A 16,815-nucleotide genomic window follows, 5' to 3' on the forward strand; every position below is an offset into this window, starting at 1 on the left:
TCCAACAGAAGGGGAGGATTAACAAAGAGTCACTGACCATCAACCAAAACTAAACAGGTGGGATTCTAGGAGGGATTCTAGGAGGGGTTCTAGGAGGGATTCTAGGAGGGGTTCTAGGAGGGGTTCTAGGAGGGGTTCTAGGAGGGATTCTAGGAGGGGTTTTGAAAGACACTCCTGGGATGTCCACTGAAAGTTGCCTAGCAACAACAACTGGAACCTAAAAGACACCCACTGTGAGAGCCCACAACATTTGCTCAAGAGGCAATTATTAGAAAAACCCACAGCAAACTCAAAGACAGGAATCAAACCAAAAAGTTTAGCAACACAAAAACAGGGAAGATCAGATAAAGGAATGTTTTTCAAGAATAGGGTGTGCCAACTAAAGGTGATGACTGTGCTGACTAACGAGGTGACGCACTACACGCTAAAGTCCAACCTCAAAACATAAATGGAAAAAACAAACAAGATGAAGATGTTTATCTACAGTCAATAAAGATTACAAATGTTAAGGTCCTGAGTCCCAAATCATGAGATATTCTGTTAAATGTTCTATACAACAGGTTTTCAGATGACCAACAGGGGGCTGGCTGTGTATGGTCATCAATGTGCCAGTGTGATTGAGAATAAATAGCTCATGAAATATTTTTTAAATACCAGATTAGTATTTTATGCATGTAGCCATGTTATATCTCTGAAAATGTTGAAGATTACAAAAACCCCAAACAAGTCCTGAGAAGACTTGAGGACTGGCTTGATGTTGGATCACTGACTGATCATGTTTACATGGCCCCCTCTATTGGCCAATCATATGAGGTGCATTGTATTGTGGCTTAATCAACAACTGCTTTAGTCAGAGCCGAGATAAGTAGAGGTGCTGAGGGTGCTGCAGCACAACCCAGTCTCTCATTAATGATGTACTATATGTACACATTAGCACAATGTGTTTATGTACTAATAGCACAAACTCAGGGTGCATTTGTAACGGATGTGAAATGGCTAGCTAGTTAGCGGGTACGCGCTAATAGCGTTTCAATCAGTTACGTCACTTGCTCTGAAACCTAGAAGTAGAGTTGCCCCACTATATGTACACATTAGCACAATGTGTTTATGTACTAATAGCACAAACTCATGGTGCATTGAACTACATCAATGCCAAGCCCCTTCTGAATCCCTTAACTCGATGCTCCCCGAGTTTGGGCTATTAGTACAAATAAACAAAGCTGCTTATTTGGAGGTAGCTAGCTAGCTATTTTAAAGTGAAAGCGAGGTAAATTATTGAATAAGAAATATGAAATAAGAAATGACCAATAATGTAGTAGTTTCTGTATTTCGGTATACATAATTCTAGACTATTATTTTATTTTAATGAGTTATGTGTTATTTCATAGTTTTGAAGTCTTCACTATTATTCTACAATGTAGAAAATAGTAAAAATAAATAAAAACCCTGGAATGAGTACTGTAGGTGTGTCCAAACATTTGGCTGGTACTGTACATTACAAACAAAACAGACTATAATAAAACACAAAATAGACATTAAAAAAAGACTCCAATCAATATTTTAAGGAACTAGAATATCTAAATGCAAGGAATTCTGTGTATTGTTCCACACATAACTGCCCCCAAAAAATATTATGTGGCGACCAAAGAGATCTTCAGAGTTAAATTAAGATATTAAGATTTTGTTTACCAACATGAACAATTCTCAGGTCAATAAGGGCATACATTCATTAGATGACAATAAAATTCATACTTCATCGGTATGTTCCTGGTCAATTTTGAAGTTGTGTTATAGTTTTACCGCTGACACGATTTTATTTATACCTCTACACAAAACATTTCTAAGTGACCGTTCTGTAACGTGGACCCTGATGAACAGGTCCCATATTTTTTGCCAACAGCGACGTTTGCTAGTAAAGCTCGCAATTGCTTGTATTATTATTATTAAAATTAGGAAATATATAATACATTTTACAGGTTATGATCACAACAACAACTAAGTATCTGACATATGAAGAGGGAGAATGGTAAACATGCACTTCGAACAGACATCTCTATGTAATCTTTGTGTTTTGAGTCACTGCTTGGTTCTTCCGTTACGGGTTACGTCGCGTGACGTCACGTGACATTGATAGTTCTTTGTAGTAAGGGTATCATGTGATCCTGTCAGATTTGTAATATTACTTTTTGATAGTATTCATCAATTATTGTAACTGCATCTGTCTTTAGTTTGAATCACGTTTTATTAAATCGTGTATGCAACAATAATTAAATTTTCTTCCCTAAACCGGATAAATTGTGAACTACAAATATGGAAACATTTTGTAGTTTATTTTACTAACCCTATCCATAAACGGATTCTTATCAATATATTCGGTAATATCATTATAATATGCCTGTAAATTGATATGTACCTTCATTAAAACCTACATAACGCTGTACTGCATCAGCACATGCTGATTTACAATGTTTCAATTGGTGCAGTTTTTAAAACGTGTTTTTCAGTCCTTAATATTTCAATTTGAAATGTGGGAGCCTCATGATTTAATTAGGGCCCCTTAGTTAACCTGGGGTGGCAGGTAGCCTAGTAGTTAGAGCGTTGGGACAGTAACCGAAAGTTTGCTAGATCGAATCTTGGAGCTGACGAGTTAAAAATCTGTCTTTCTGCCCCTGAACAAGGCAGTTAACCCACTGTTCCTAGGCCGTCATTGTAAATAAGAATTTGTTCTTAACTGACTTGCGTAGTTAAATTAAGGTAAAATAAAAAAAAAACTTAATGTCAAATATTGTTGGGATATGTTAATCTGTTCTTGACCTACAAATCATTAAAGTTTGGAGAAATTGCACGTTTGGGGGGCCACCAGGGGTATGGGATTGCACAAATATGTCTGATTCACCCCAAATATGTTTTGTTCCAAGCCATAAGTCTGAGCAACAAAAAACAAACAATTAGAAAATGTGGATTCCATGAACAGACATGGTTTGTTAAAAGAGAAGATTGTCTAGGGTTTATGTATGTAAATGTTTATAAAAACTGTTTTATATTGATATTGGAGCCTTGAGACCCTTGAAAATATACTATTTAAACATTATACACCCTTTATATGGCATTCAACCCCTATAACCGTTATTTGCATAATGGCCATAGCAGCACCTCTATTACCATGGTCTTCGGCACAGCATATTTCTGATAAACAAGACAATTATGCACTGAATTCTGACTGTCTATCCAAATAGAGCAGCTGGGCCATGATTTGGCTTTCACCTTCAAACAATACATCCCTCTGTTAAGTAGCATCCCTCTGTTAACCCAAGCAGATAACACACCTGTCACAATACATCCCTCTGTTAAGTAGCCCACAGAACCCAAGCAGATAACACACCTGTCACAATACATCCCTCTGTTAAGTAGCCCACAGAACCCAAGCAGATAACACACCTGTCACTATACATCCCTCTGTTAAGTAGCCCACAGAACCCAAGCAGATAACACACCTGTAACAATACATCCCTCTGTTAAGTAGCCCACAGAACCCAAGCAGATAACACACCTGTCACTATACATCCCTCTGTTAAGTAGCCCACAGAACCCAAGCAGATAACACACCTGTAACAATACATCCCTCTGTTAAGTAGCCCACAGAACCCAAGCAGATAACACACCTGTAACAATACATCCCTCTGTTAAGTAGCCCACAGAACCCAAGCAGATAACACACCTGTCACAATACATCCCTCTGTTAACCCAAGCAGATAACACACCTGTCACAATACATCCTGCATGTCAATATGATGCAGTGGTAGCCTTCAGAAAGACTGCCCGTAAGGTAATAAACATAATAGCATGGTAGGCTATATATACAGCATATGATGATATACACGTAGGCCTATATGTATTTTAATCTATAGATCCACCTAGCCTACTATAGGCCTATAATAAACTCCTCTATGAAGATGCGCTTATTAACGTATATAGCCCTATATTGCGTAGCCTATTTGAAGTTCAGTCGAGAAATATAATAAGCTATAGCCTAATAATTAGTTCACTGTTACAAATGGTAAAAGGAGCCCTGCGAGGCCTACGTAGTGCAAAACTGTATCCGCTCTTTCAAAACGCCCTAATTCTTCATGACACCCCTCACACAGGTCCACTGATTTCAGAATTTGTCTACATATTCAAACTAAGTATTTGCTTTTCAAAATGCAATATTCCCATCACTTTTGATGATTGTTTTCTCATTACTCACAGTAAAATCACTAGGTCTACTAAAGTAGCTCAGACCAATCCACTGCTCATAACCTATGTCAATCAGCGTTGTGCCAGGTGCCTGTCTTAGTAGGCTATAGTTTGTGAACTGTATACTGTCAAATTATATATACATTTTTTATACTACGAGTATATTAATTGATATTAATGAATTTTGGTAAAACAACTATCAAATCGTATGCTGCTGTACATTTCTTTATTTAACTAACTCGGCAAGTCAGTTAAGAACAAATTCTTATTTACAATGACGGCCTACACCGGCCAACGCTGGGCCAATTGCGCACCGCCCTATGGGACGCCCAATCACGGCTGTTTGTGATACAGCCTGGATTCTAACCAGGGTGCCTGTAGTGATGGCTCTAGCATTGAGATGCAGTGCCTTAGACCGCTGAGCCACTCGGGAGCTTCAGTAGGACACATGGAAATAGCCCCTATGTCCCACCATTTGAAACTATGGTGTAGGGTACGATGCACAACTGAAGTACATGGGTTGGGCAGCAGTACATTCCACTCAATATCAGATTTTTGTTGATACACCGTTTACTGATTTAAAGTCAAACATAAGAACGATTGATAGGCTACTGTTAGATTTAGCAAGTGACATTTCAGAAAGGTGATGTTGTACTTACAATGTTGAAAGGGGCAGCAATGTATTACACTTTTAATTACATCAACATAATTCATTCATACTATGTAAATAGATTGAAGAACACACATAGAGCTGTTATTGATTTGTTTATTAAGACTTTTACTTTATTTATTTTAGCAGTCCAATTGAGACCAAGGACTATTTTGCAACTCAAAATTACACCATCCCAATCCCAGCAGCATAGAAAATACCAAAAAATATATAATAATAAAATAACATTAAACAACCACATTCCTCAGTAAAGAAGTCCTAAGTCAACATTCTGAGTTGCTGTTGATGTCGCCATAGTCGAGGACCAGAAGAAACGAAGGAGAGGAAACATGGAAACAAATGCGCTGAAATTAGACATTCCTTCTCCACTAGCGCATCATCAGGCAAATTACATTTCCCTGGATGGGTTCAGAAGGTGAGGGGTCAGGGGTCAACATCGGGAGACCAGGCTGCTCCCGAGGGAGGTGGTGGCGGCCTTCTCCCTCTCCTGCGGGAGAGAGCGAGAGCGAGAGGCAGGGGTAGTGTATGATTTCAGAAAACACAGCAGTCGTCATCTGAGCTCTCAGCAATAGGACATATCTTCATCTGAGTGCTCATCTTCATCAGAGTCATCAAAAATAGCGCTTTCTCCCAGAATCAGCTTGTGGTCGGTGTTCCTGCTGTTGTCTTGGTCTTGTGTCGGTTCACTCAATCTTCTCTTCAGGAGGCAGAGAAGGCCATTCCTCCCTCTAACAACTCCACTGCATTGCCTATAAGTTACATGTAAAGCAGTAAATGATTTACAATTCCACTACAAAAAATAGTGTGGATGATATGTGTAAAGCAAGACAAAAAGTTCAGTCCAAAAATAGTATGAACCTCAACTTACTCTGACCTTGCAGATGCAGGGATGATGCTTCCAGAGTTCCCACAGCTCTTTGTAGGCTCCCCCAGTGCCTCTTCGTCTCCTGCACCAGGATCCTCTCTTTCTCTGCAGTCTGTTCAGCAACGTCCGTTGCCTTTTTGATTGCAAGATGGCTGTTGCCTGCGAGATGTAAACTCACAGAGGTATGTAACAGAACAACAGCAATGACTGCAGCCTACGCTGAAGGTAAAAATTGAATCACAATAGATACTTGTACCTTCTGCAGTCATATACTTACTGGTGCCTAGTCTCTCCCATGGCCACACAACGTTGTCAGTATTGAGCAGCTTATCCACTGTGGGGAGCCTAAACTCTGCCTGCTAAACTCTGCCCACTGTGGGGAGCCTAAACTCTGCCTGCTGCTCGTCAAGTTGAACAATGGCAGCTGTCAAGGCTGCCTTGTCCTTCTCTTGTTGCCGTCTGAATAAAAAGAGGTGATTAGACACACTGTAGATTCAGATATAATACATGACTATAAGTTACAGAACTACTATAGAGGCAGAGACAAAGAGAGTACAAAGCAATCAACTTATTTCTAAAGCATTTGTCGTCATGCGGTTATAACATAATTGAAAGGCATGCAGAGTGGCTCACAAGGTAGTCTGCTGTTAACGGTCACGTCATTTCTCAGTTGAATTAAATGTTTTACATTAGATCAATTAATAACATAGGTCATGCCTACATTTGATCATCAACATGGTCTGATGTGTTTGACTAACGTATTGTCTTTCCCTGTAAGGGCTGTTGTCCTCCTCTTCCTCGGACGAGGAGAGGAGAGAAGGATCAGTGGACCAATACGCAGCAGTAGGAAAATAAGCCATCTCTTTTATTGAATACGACGGCAAAACGAAAACAAAACACTTACAAAACTAACAAAATAAGAAAACGACGTAGACGAAACCTGAACATGAACTTACACAACTATACGTAGAACTCACGGACAGGAACAGACTACATCAAACGAACGAACAGCCAACAGTCCCGTATGGTGCAAACAATTACACAGACACGGAAGACAATCACCCACAACGAACACTGTGACAACACCTACCTAAATATGACAATTAGATGAACGCCAAACACCTGCCTCTAAGAGCCATACCAGGCAACCCAAAAACCAACACAGAAACAGAAAACATAGAATGCCCACCCAACCTCACGTCCTGACCAACTAACACACATAAACTAACAGAAATAGGTCAGGAACGTGACATAACCCCCCCCCCATAAGGTGCGAACACCGGGCGCACCAGCACAAAGTCTAGGGGAGGGTCTGGGTGGGCATCTGACCACGGTGGTGGCTCAGGCTCCGGGCGAGGTCCCCACCCCACCATAATCAATCCTAGCCTCCATCTACCCCTAAAAATGTCCACCCATATCTTACCCCCACAAAATCCTCTTAATAACATCCATGACAGGGACAGCACCGGGACAGAGGGATAAATCAAGACAGAGGGATAGCACCAGACAGAGGGATAGATCAGAAAATAGAGGTAGATCAAGATAGAGAGGGAGATCATGATAGAGGGGCAACTCCGGACTGAAAGGCAGCTCCGGACAGAGAGACAGCTCTGGACTGAGGGGCAGTTCTGGGTATATAGCCGTTTCTGGCTGAAGGGCAGCTCCTGGCTGACTGACGAATCTGGACGCTCATGGCAGGCGGACGGCTCTCGCAGGCGCTGGGGAGACGGACGGCTCTCGCAGGCGCTGGGGAGACGGACGGCTCTCGCAGGCGCTGGGGAGACGGACGGCTCTCGCAGGCGCTGGGGAGACGGACGGCTCTCGCAGGCGCTGGGGAGACGGACGGCTCTCGCAGGCGCTGGGGAGACGGACGGCTCTCGCAGGCGCTGGGGAGACGGACGGCTCTCGCAGGCGCTGGGGAGACGGACGGCTCTCGCAGGCGCTGGGGAGACGGACGGCTCTCGCAGGCGCTGGGGAGACGGACGGCTCAGACGGCGCTGGGGAGACGGACGGCTCAGACGGCGCTGGGGAGACGGACGGCTCAGACGGCGCTGGGGAGACGGATGGCTCTGGCCGGATAAGGCGCACTGTAGACCTGGTGCGTGGTACCGGCACTGGTGACACCGGGCTGAGGACAAGCACATCAGGATTAGTAGGGGGAGAAAAAACAGTGTGTACAGGGCTCTGGAGACGCACAGGAGGCTTAGTGCGTGGTGCCGGAACTGGAGGCACCGAACTGGATACATGCACTACAGGGAGAGTGCGTGGAGGAGGAACTGGGCTCAGGAGACGCACTGGTAGCCTAGTGCGTAGTGTAGGCACTGTAGGTACTAGGCTGGGGCGGGGAGGTGGCGCCGGAAATACCTGACCGTGGAGGCGTACTGACACTCTTGAGCATTGAGCCTGCCCAACCTTACCTGGTTGAATGCTCCCCGTCGCCAGACCAGTGCAGGGAGGTGGAATAACCCGCACTGGCCTATGTAGGCGAACCGGGGAAACCATGCCTAAGGCAGGTGCCATGTATGCCGGCCCGAGGAGACGCACTGGAGACCAGACGCGTTGAGCCGGCCTCATGACACCTGGCTCAATACCCAATCTAGCCCTACCAGTGCGGGGAGGTGGAATAACCGGGGAGGTGGAATAACCGGCACTGGGCTATGCACTCGTACAGGAGACACCGTGCGCTCTACTGCGTAACACGGCGCCTGCCCGTACTCCCGCTCTCCACGGTAAGCCTGGGAAGTGGGCACAGGTCTCCTACCTGCCCTTGGCCCACTACCTCTTAGCCCCCCCCCCAAGAAATTTTTGGGTGTTACTCACGGGCTTTTTGGGCTTCCGTGCAAGACGTGTTCCCTCATAACTCCGGTTCCTCTCTCCGGTAGCCTCTGCTCTCCTCAGTGTCTCCAGCTGTTCCCATGGGAGGCGATCCCTACCAGCCAGGATCTCCTCCCATGTGTAGCAACCTTTCCCGTCCAATATATCGTCCCAAGTCCATTCCTCCTTTTCCTGTCCCTGCTCCGTTTACTCCGCTGCTTGGTTCTGGAGATTTGGTGGGTGATTCTGTAAGGGCTGTTGTCCTCCTCTTCCTCGGACGAGGAGAGGAGAGAAGGATCAGTGGACCAATACGCAGCAGTAGGAAAATAAGCCATCTTTTATTGAATACGACGGCAAAACAAAAACAAAACACTTACAAAACTAACAAAATAAGAAACCGACGTAGACGAAACCTGAACATGAACTTACACAACTATATGTAGAACTCATGGACAGGAACAGACTACATCAAACGAACAGCCAACAGTCTCGTATGGTGCAAACAATTACACAGACACGGAAGACAATCACCCACAACGAACACTGTGACAACGCCTACCTAAATATGACTCTTAATTAGAGGAACGCCAAACACCTGCCTCTAATTAAGAGCCATACCAGGCAACCCAAAAACCAACACAGAAACAGAAAACATAGAATGCCCACCCAACCTCACATCCTGACCAACTAACACACATAAACTAACAGAAATAGGTCAGGAACGTGACATTCCCAAATCAGTTGAACTGCTGGATTCATAATGTGTTAGAGATCATATTGTTGTTGGGGCTTTACCTGTCAAACGGTAGAGGTAGTGTTTCCTCTGATTCACACTGAGGTAAAGCCCATCAGCCTTCTTCTGGACATTTCCGGTCTGACTATCCTGAAGTGTGGTTGTCAAACATAGGGCAGGTTACAAACACGACTTCACTGACATCAATACAATTATGAAGTTGAGAAACAGCGAAACATTCACTTTTCTACCTGTTGAACTCTGGCTTGAAATATACTCATTCCTGTCACCATACTAGAACATATTGACTACTTTACATGTGTAACACATGTATATTTTAGGGGTCAGTTAAGGGTGAATAGGAACTTTGTGCATGGAAAGTTATTGAGTGAGACAAGAGGAAGTGTAGAACGTTTCAATTCTGTTCAAACACGTTTTTGCTGAATGTTAATATTAATACAGGAAGGAGACAAAGGGTATCAGTCTGGTTTCAGTTCCTGATAAGAACGGTCAGTTGCTGTGGATCTAGGACAATGAGGGATGTGGAACTCAGGATTAGTCAACAGTTAAAGACAGAAGACACTGCTGGGTGGGGGGCCATAGGGGCCCACCCTGAAGACCATCTGACTACAGTCCTATCCCATACACACGCACACACTTCCAGGCCCATGAGGGTCCTAGGTTTAAGCAGGCCCTGACAATACCAGTAAGAGGAACATACTGTGTTTCTGCCTAGCAACAGAGAAGGATTGTTTATCTTAGACATGCAAGGCGGTGACACCGTCTAGTCACAAGGTATAAATATATGCTTGTGGGTTGAATAAACTTGGTTTGAGCTTTTTCTGGTTGTCTTACTTTTTGTTCTATTTGTTCAGATCTAACATACCTTTCAGGCCACTGCTGCACCTCAGCAACCCACTCCTGAAGCACAGCATCGTCGATATCCAGCTCTGCCTACTTATCTTCAAGGAAGCCGGTCTCCTTCAGTCTTTTGACATTCTGAAAAAAAATAATAATAATAAAGGAATAACGTAGGGTGAAGGTTCAAATTTTTCAAGTGAATCACATTAAAATATTTTACTTTAATGTATACAGTCATTTTGATGTTTTCCTACATTAAGATGACTAATAAAAATACTAAAAAGCTGAGCCAGGATTGCAGACAGAAGATCTGACATGTAGAAATAGATCAAAAAGAAGGAGAAAGCTGATACAAGATGCGATCCATGTTGGTGAACTTCCTCTTATTCCAGCCCACTGCCATTAGTGTGATAATGTCTGTACTGTTGGAAAAACATCTAGTCAGCTATTCTAATACATTACTACTGTGTGCCTAACCAATCAACATCAAGACTGCAATTACAGTCATGTTTAAGATAAAAAAAAACAATAATCATTAACATAGATTAATATCATCATAGCATCAGTTAAGCCCAAAAAGTAACCGTCCTTCACTGTCAGCTTCTCCCTTCATCAGTAACATGTGTCCAAGAAAATGTCCTGCTTTGGGGCAATTTATTTGGTTTCCATTCGTCAATGTTTCCGTTTTTCCAGGGTCGGGTAGTTAGCCCCACGCCCAACATGGAGGAATTTGTATTGCTTTGTCTTCCTCCTACCCTTTGACCTGCCGGGAGTATAAACCCCCTCCGGTTTAGCACTCAGGGTCATTGGAGTATGCAAGCCTCTCCACCACGGCAAGGTGACAGTCCAGGGGCAATTAGGTTTATCTTTTTAATGGAAGTGTCCTGGAGCTCAAATATAAGGACCACTTAATAGTTAAAAATTATTAAGGGAATTATCTTGCAATCCTAAACGTTTTATTTTGACTTATTTAACTAAGCAAGTCAGTTAAGAACAAATTCTTATTTACAATGACAGCCTCCAAAAGGCCAAAGGCCTGCTGCAGGGACAGGGGCTGGGATTAAGAAAAAATATATAGGACAAAACACACATCACAACAAGGGAGACATCACAACACTACATAAAGAGAGATCGAAGACAACACATCATAACACAGCATGGTAGCAAAACATGACACAGCATGGTATCAACACATGACAACAACATGGTAGCAGCACAACATGGTAGCAGCACAAAACATGGTACAAACATTAAAAAGAAAGGAGGACCAAGGCACTCTTCATATAATTAATTAAAATGCATATATTTGTATGGCAATTTGTCTGGAAACGACCCGTTTTGGCTGCATGGTCTTCGTCAGGGAGTACAATGAAATAATACAATGTCCTCTTTTGAACAGCTTTTCCAATTAGCCCTAATTTGAAGAGGGTGAGGTTACAAAATTGATTGAACACACCTAGTAAACAATACTATACACATTAAAAAGTGAAATACTGTCGCTATGTTATCATAAAAATACAACTCGAAGCTAGAAGTATCAGGACACTTAGAAAGGTAGTTCTAACCTTAAATATGACTGGGAGAAGTGTCAAGAATAAGAAAGCAATGTATTCCATAGTACACTAGAACACAGCAAAACATGAACAACAACAGTCTAAACATAGCTGAGGGCAATTGAGCAAAATGTCCACTAGATGACAGCAAATGGACCCATCACGACCCTACAGGAAGGGTGAGAAATCCATATCTTAATTTAAACCAGGGTATTTAGTGTCCTTTAGTTTGTAAATCCAAAAACATTCCCTTTGGTTTAACTGTTTGAGACGGTCCCCTTTTCTAATAGAGGCTGGAATATGATCAATACCCATAGCTTGTAGGGAGGCAGGGTTGCCATGGTGTACGGACTTGTAGTGCCTTGCCATGGGGTAGTCTTCATTGCCTACCCGTATGGCGTACTTGTGTTCCGCTAAGCGGTCTTGAAAGTGTCTCTTTGTCCGTCCAATGTAGAACACCTTGCACTGTGGACATTCCAATCTATAGATGACATGAGTGGTTTTGCAGTTAATGAAATGCTTGACATAATACTTCATTTTGGAAGCTGTGTCAACAAAATACTTTTCCCGTGCAATATTTCTGCAATGGTTGCACTGGTTACATTTGAAAGAGCCCCTGGGTTTGTGGCCAAGTTTTTTGAGAGTCACCTGGAAGATAACTGTGGACTAATTTGTCATTTAGGGTAGGACATCTGTTAAAGCTTATGACTGGTGGCTCAGGAAAGACTTGGCTTAGTAGCGTGTCACTTTGGATGATTCCCCAATTATTTTTAATGATTCTTTTAATGTGCTCTGCTTCAGTGTTGTACTTTGTAACAAAATACACTCTCTGATGTATCACGAGGCACTCCTCTTCGTAACAAGTTCTCTCTGTCAAGTAATCCAGCTCTTATACCTGCATCTTTCAGGACCTGAACGATGTAGCCCCGATTCAAGAAGCGATTCTCCAATTCAGCAGATTTGACACTGTAGTCTGTTTCCTGATCGCAAATTCTGCAGACTCTTTGGAATTGGCCAGATGGAATATTCTCTTTTAGCCTTTTGGGGTGAAAGCTGTCTGCCCTCAGAATGGTATTCCCATCTGTAGGCTTCCTAAAGATTGATGTGTGCAAACAACCTTTGCCATTTTTACTAATGTCGAGGTCCCAAAAATGAATGTTATTCTTGCTGTTCTCCATAGTTTGATGTTAGGGTTAATGCTGTTAACCTGTTGGGGATGGGGGCGCTGTTGAGACTATTTATGCTAATTGGGTAATTTTTGAAACGGCTTCCCACAAAATCCTTGATCGTACAATATGCATATTATTATTATTATTGGATAGAAAACAGTCTATAGTTTCTATAGGAGTTGAAATTTTGTCTCTAAGTGGAACAGAGCCCATTCTACAGCAATTTCCCTGACATGGAGTCAGATTTCAGAAATGTTGGCCACTGTTCTGAAGTCAGTTAAAAGGGCACTGTTATTGCTATGACTATACAGACACTGCTTACGTCTTCCCCTGGATGCCTTTACGTGATGACGATTTCAATGGGGTCAATTGCGCGTTCACAGGCACTACAAATGAAAAAACCCTGAGGCTAGTCATTCTTTTGGAGCTGCGTCATGCGCCTAGAGGACACCGGCCCGCACCTGTTCCAAGCATTAGTGAAGGGAGTAATATTACTCGGGTCATGTTTCTACTCGTTATGGGAGTTAAAAACATCATAAGGTAGTTAATTTAAAGCGTTTTATAGCAATTTATATCCGTTTAGTGCGATTTTGGGACATTTATTTCTTTAACGCTGTGAATAGCTGGGCACGCTTTCAGTTCATCCCGAACGCAGTTGGCATTTCCACATGGCAAGAGGACAGCTTTCCACCAAAAGACGATTACTCCCAAGAAAGGATCCTTTGCCCAAGATACTGATGGAAGAACAGCTCAAAGTAGGACATTTTTATTATGATAAATCGTGTTTCTGTCGAAAAATTTTAGTGGCTTAGGACGCCATGTTTTTTGACGTAGCTCCGCTTGGCGCAAACTGTATTGAAAAGTAAGGATAAATTAAAAAATGTAATTCCGCAATTGTATTAAGAATTAAGGTATTGGTGGAAGGAAATAAGTAAATCTTCTGAGCCGGACCAAAACAGGCAAACATCAATATAGCGTCCCCACTATATAATCCGTTCAAAGAACTGGTTATTAGAAGGATCCTAAATGAAGTCATTTTCCCATTTACCCAAGTACAAACCAGCATAGGAAGGGCTGTAGCAAGCTCCCATGGCACATCCTTTGACCTGTTTAAAAATACGGTCCTGAAAGATAAAGATGTTATGATTAAGAGTCCATTCAGTCAGTGAGACAATGAATTCTGTAAGAGGCATCTCAGTTTCAGGTCGGATACTCAAGAAATGGTGCATAGCTGCCAAACCTTGTTCATGTTCAATGGTGGTGTATAGAGACTCCACATCCATGCTGACTAAAAAGGAAGCTGTACCTATATTGTTTAATTCCTTCATTTTGTTCAACACATCTGTGGTATCTTGAAGATAGGCTGGGAGTGACGTCAGAAAAGGCTTAATAAAGTAATCAATGTACTTAGAGATGGGTTCTGTCAGACTTTCATTACCACTAATGACTGGTCTGCCTGGGGGATTTAAGATTTTTGTGGACTTTTGGAAGAAGGTAAAAAGAAGCCATACGCGGACTGCCATTGAAAAGAAATTTGAACTCATTGTCTGAAATGTAGCCATTCTCCTTAGCTTCTGTGAATCCCTTTCAATTCAGTTTTTACCCTTAAACAGATTCTCCACATCAAAATTCCCCTTCTTGGCAAATGTATTTAGTGTGGCATTCTGGACGATGGGACAAAAGGTGGACTTGGGCTTTAAAGGTGTTTTTTGAGGGAACAGATACTGCCTGACCTGAGACACTGGTGTCTGTAGTTGGAGAGATGTTTTGCTTGTACCAGGCCTTCAGATGTAGATTCTTGTAGAAACGAAATAGGTCAATCTTTGTATTAAATTCATTAGTTGAGTATATGGGGGCAAAGGACAGTCCTTTAGACAATACCCTTACACAATCATCAGAAAGGGGTTCTCCAGAAATGTTGACCACAGCCTTGTTCTGGTCCTGCTCTGTGTGGTTGGATAGTCTTGATTTCTTCCTCCGTGTTGGCCTCTTCCACATCCTCTCCCTCTTGAGAGGGGGAACCTGCGTGACTCCTTGATAAGGGAATTGTATGCTTAATGTCACGTTCCTGACCTATTTCTGTTAGTTTGTTGTATGTGTTAGTTGGTCAGGACGTGAGTTTGGGTGGGCAATTTATGTTGTCTGTTTCTATGTTGGTTTAAGGGTTGCCTGGTATGGCTCTCAATTAGAGGCAGGTGTTTGGCGTTCCTCTAATTGAGAGTCATATTTAGGTAGGTTGTTTCACAGTGTTCGTTGTGGGTGGTTGTCTCCTGTGTCAGTGTTTGTCGCACCATACGGGACTGTTCGGTTTATTTGTACATCGTTCTTTTGTGTAGTCTATTTTCCCTGTTCGTGCGTTCTTCGTGTTTTATGTAAGTTCGTATAATTCAGGTCTGTCTACACATTCGTTTTGTTATTTTTTTAGTTTATTCAAGTACAGTTCGTTTTCTGTCTTGGTTGTTTTGTCGTGTCTTTATTAAATATGTCATTTCACAACGCTGCGCCTTGGTTCCATCACTACTCCTCCTCTTCGGTTGAAGAGGAGGAGGACCACCATTACACTTAAAGGTAATGATTAAAGGATCCCACCCTGAAACGTAACTGATTAGTGATTATTAGTTTATGTAGCATGTATAATGAATAATTCAAGTATTAAACGTAAGTCCAACAAGGTTCAGAAGAGACCTGTGAGGGAGAGAAATGTATGTGTGTGTCTAAGAAAATACCGAGAACAATTCAACTGTGTTTGACCCGACCTGGCTAGAACTCTGAGAAACTTATGATAGGACAGGGAGTCCTTCTCAAAGTTCCTCTAATCTCGGGGGAATGGAACTGTTGGCTGGGTAGTGATAAACAGTGGTGAGAACTCTGGGGAAGGATACAACTTACCTACTGTTCGCTTGTATGTATGTGTGTAGTATATCTACTGTTTGTGTGGAGGTATGTGCGTAAGTGGGGAGCAAGTTATAAAATGGATGTATTTGTATTATAGACTTCAGAGCGCTCTCATTAATAAACTGTACTAACCTTTTGCATAAGCTGAGTCTTTGCCTAATTATTAAACCCAGGGTCTTACAAATCTCGGGGATTGGGCAAAGCTTATTGATTGTTAGTTATTATCATTTGGGATTGAAAATTCTCGTGACACTACTCTTCCTGATCTAAAAAATATTGGGAAGTGCTGGCCAAACATTATTGAACACAGACAACACAAATGGCAAGAAGGTAGAGACAACAATACATCACACGAAGCAGCCACAACTGTCAGTAAGAGTGTCTATGATTGAGTCTTTAAATGAAGAGATGGAGATAAAACTGTTCAATTTGAGTGTTTTTTGCAGCTCGTTCCAGTCGCTAACTGAAAAGAGGAGCAACCAAAGGATGTGTGTGCTTTGGGGACCTTTAACAGAATGTGAATGGCAGAATGGGTGTTGTATGTGGAGGATGAGGGCTGCAGTAGATATCTCAGATAGGGGGGAGTGAGGCCTAAGAGGGTTTTATAAATAAGCATCAACCATTGGGTCTTGCGACGGGTATACAGAGATGACCAGTTTACAGAGGAGTATAGAGTGCAGTGATGTGTTCTATAAGGAGCATTGGTGGCAAATCTGATCTGCCGAATGGTAAAGAACATCTAGCCACTCGAGAGCACCCTTACCTGCCAATCTATAAATTACGTCTCCATAATTTAATATGGGTAGGATGGTCATCTGAATCAGGGTTCTTTTGGCAGCTGGGGTGAAAGAGGAGCGATTGCCAAGTCTAGATTTAACCTTAGCCTGCAGCTCGGATATGTGCCGAGAGAAGGATAGTGTACCGTCTAGCCACACGCCCAAGTACTTGTATGAGGTGACTAACTCAAACCCTCAGAGGTAGTGATCACACCGGTGGGGAGAGGGGCATTCTTCTTACCT

General features: G+C 42.5%; 1 long non-coding RNA gene across 1 annotated transcript; it reads right to left on the minus strand.

Moving 5' to 3' along the window:
- Nucleotides 1-5,070: 5,070 nt before the first annotated feature.
- LOC129811155 (uncharacterized) lies at nucleotides 5,071-6,222 on the minus strand. Its single transcript, XR_008752845.1, has 3 exons — nucleotides 6,049-6,222; nucleotides 5,775-5,930; nucleotides 5,071-5,655 (listed from the first exon to the last, which is right to left on the minus strand). It is a non-coding gene; the product is annotated as an uncharacterized LOC129811155 (long non-coding RNA).
- Nucleotides 6,223-16,815: the final 10,593 nt, after the last annotated feature.

This window comes from Salvelinus fontinalis, chromosome 14, assembly GCF_029448725.1.
Source record: "Salvelinus fontinalis isolate EN_2023a chromosome 14, ASM2944872v1, whole genome shotgun sequence".
Lineage (NCBI taxonomy): Eukaryota > Metazoa > Chordata > Actinopteri > Salmoniformes > Salmonidae > Salvelinus > Salvelinus fontinalis.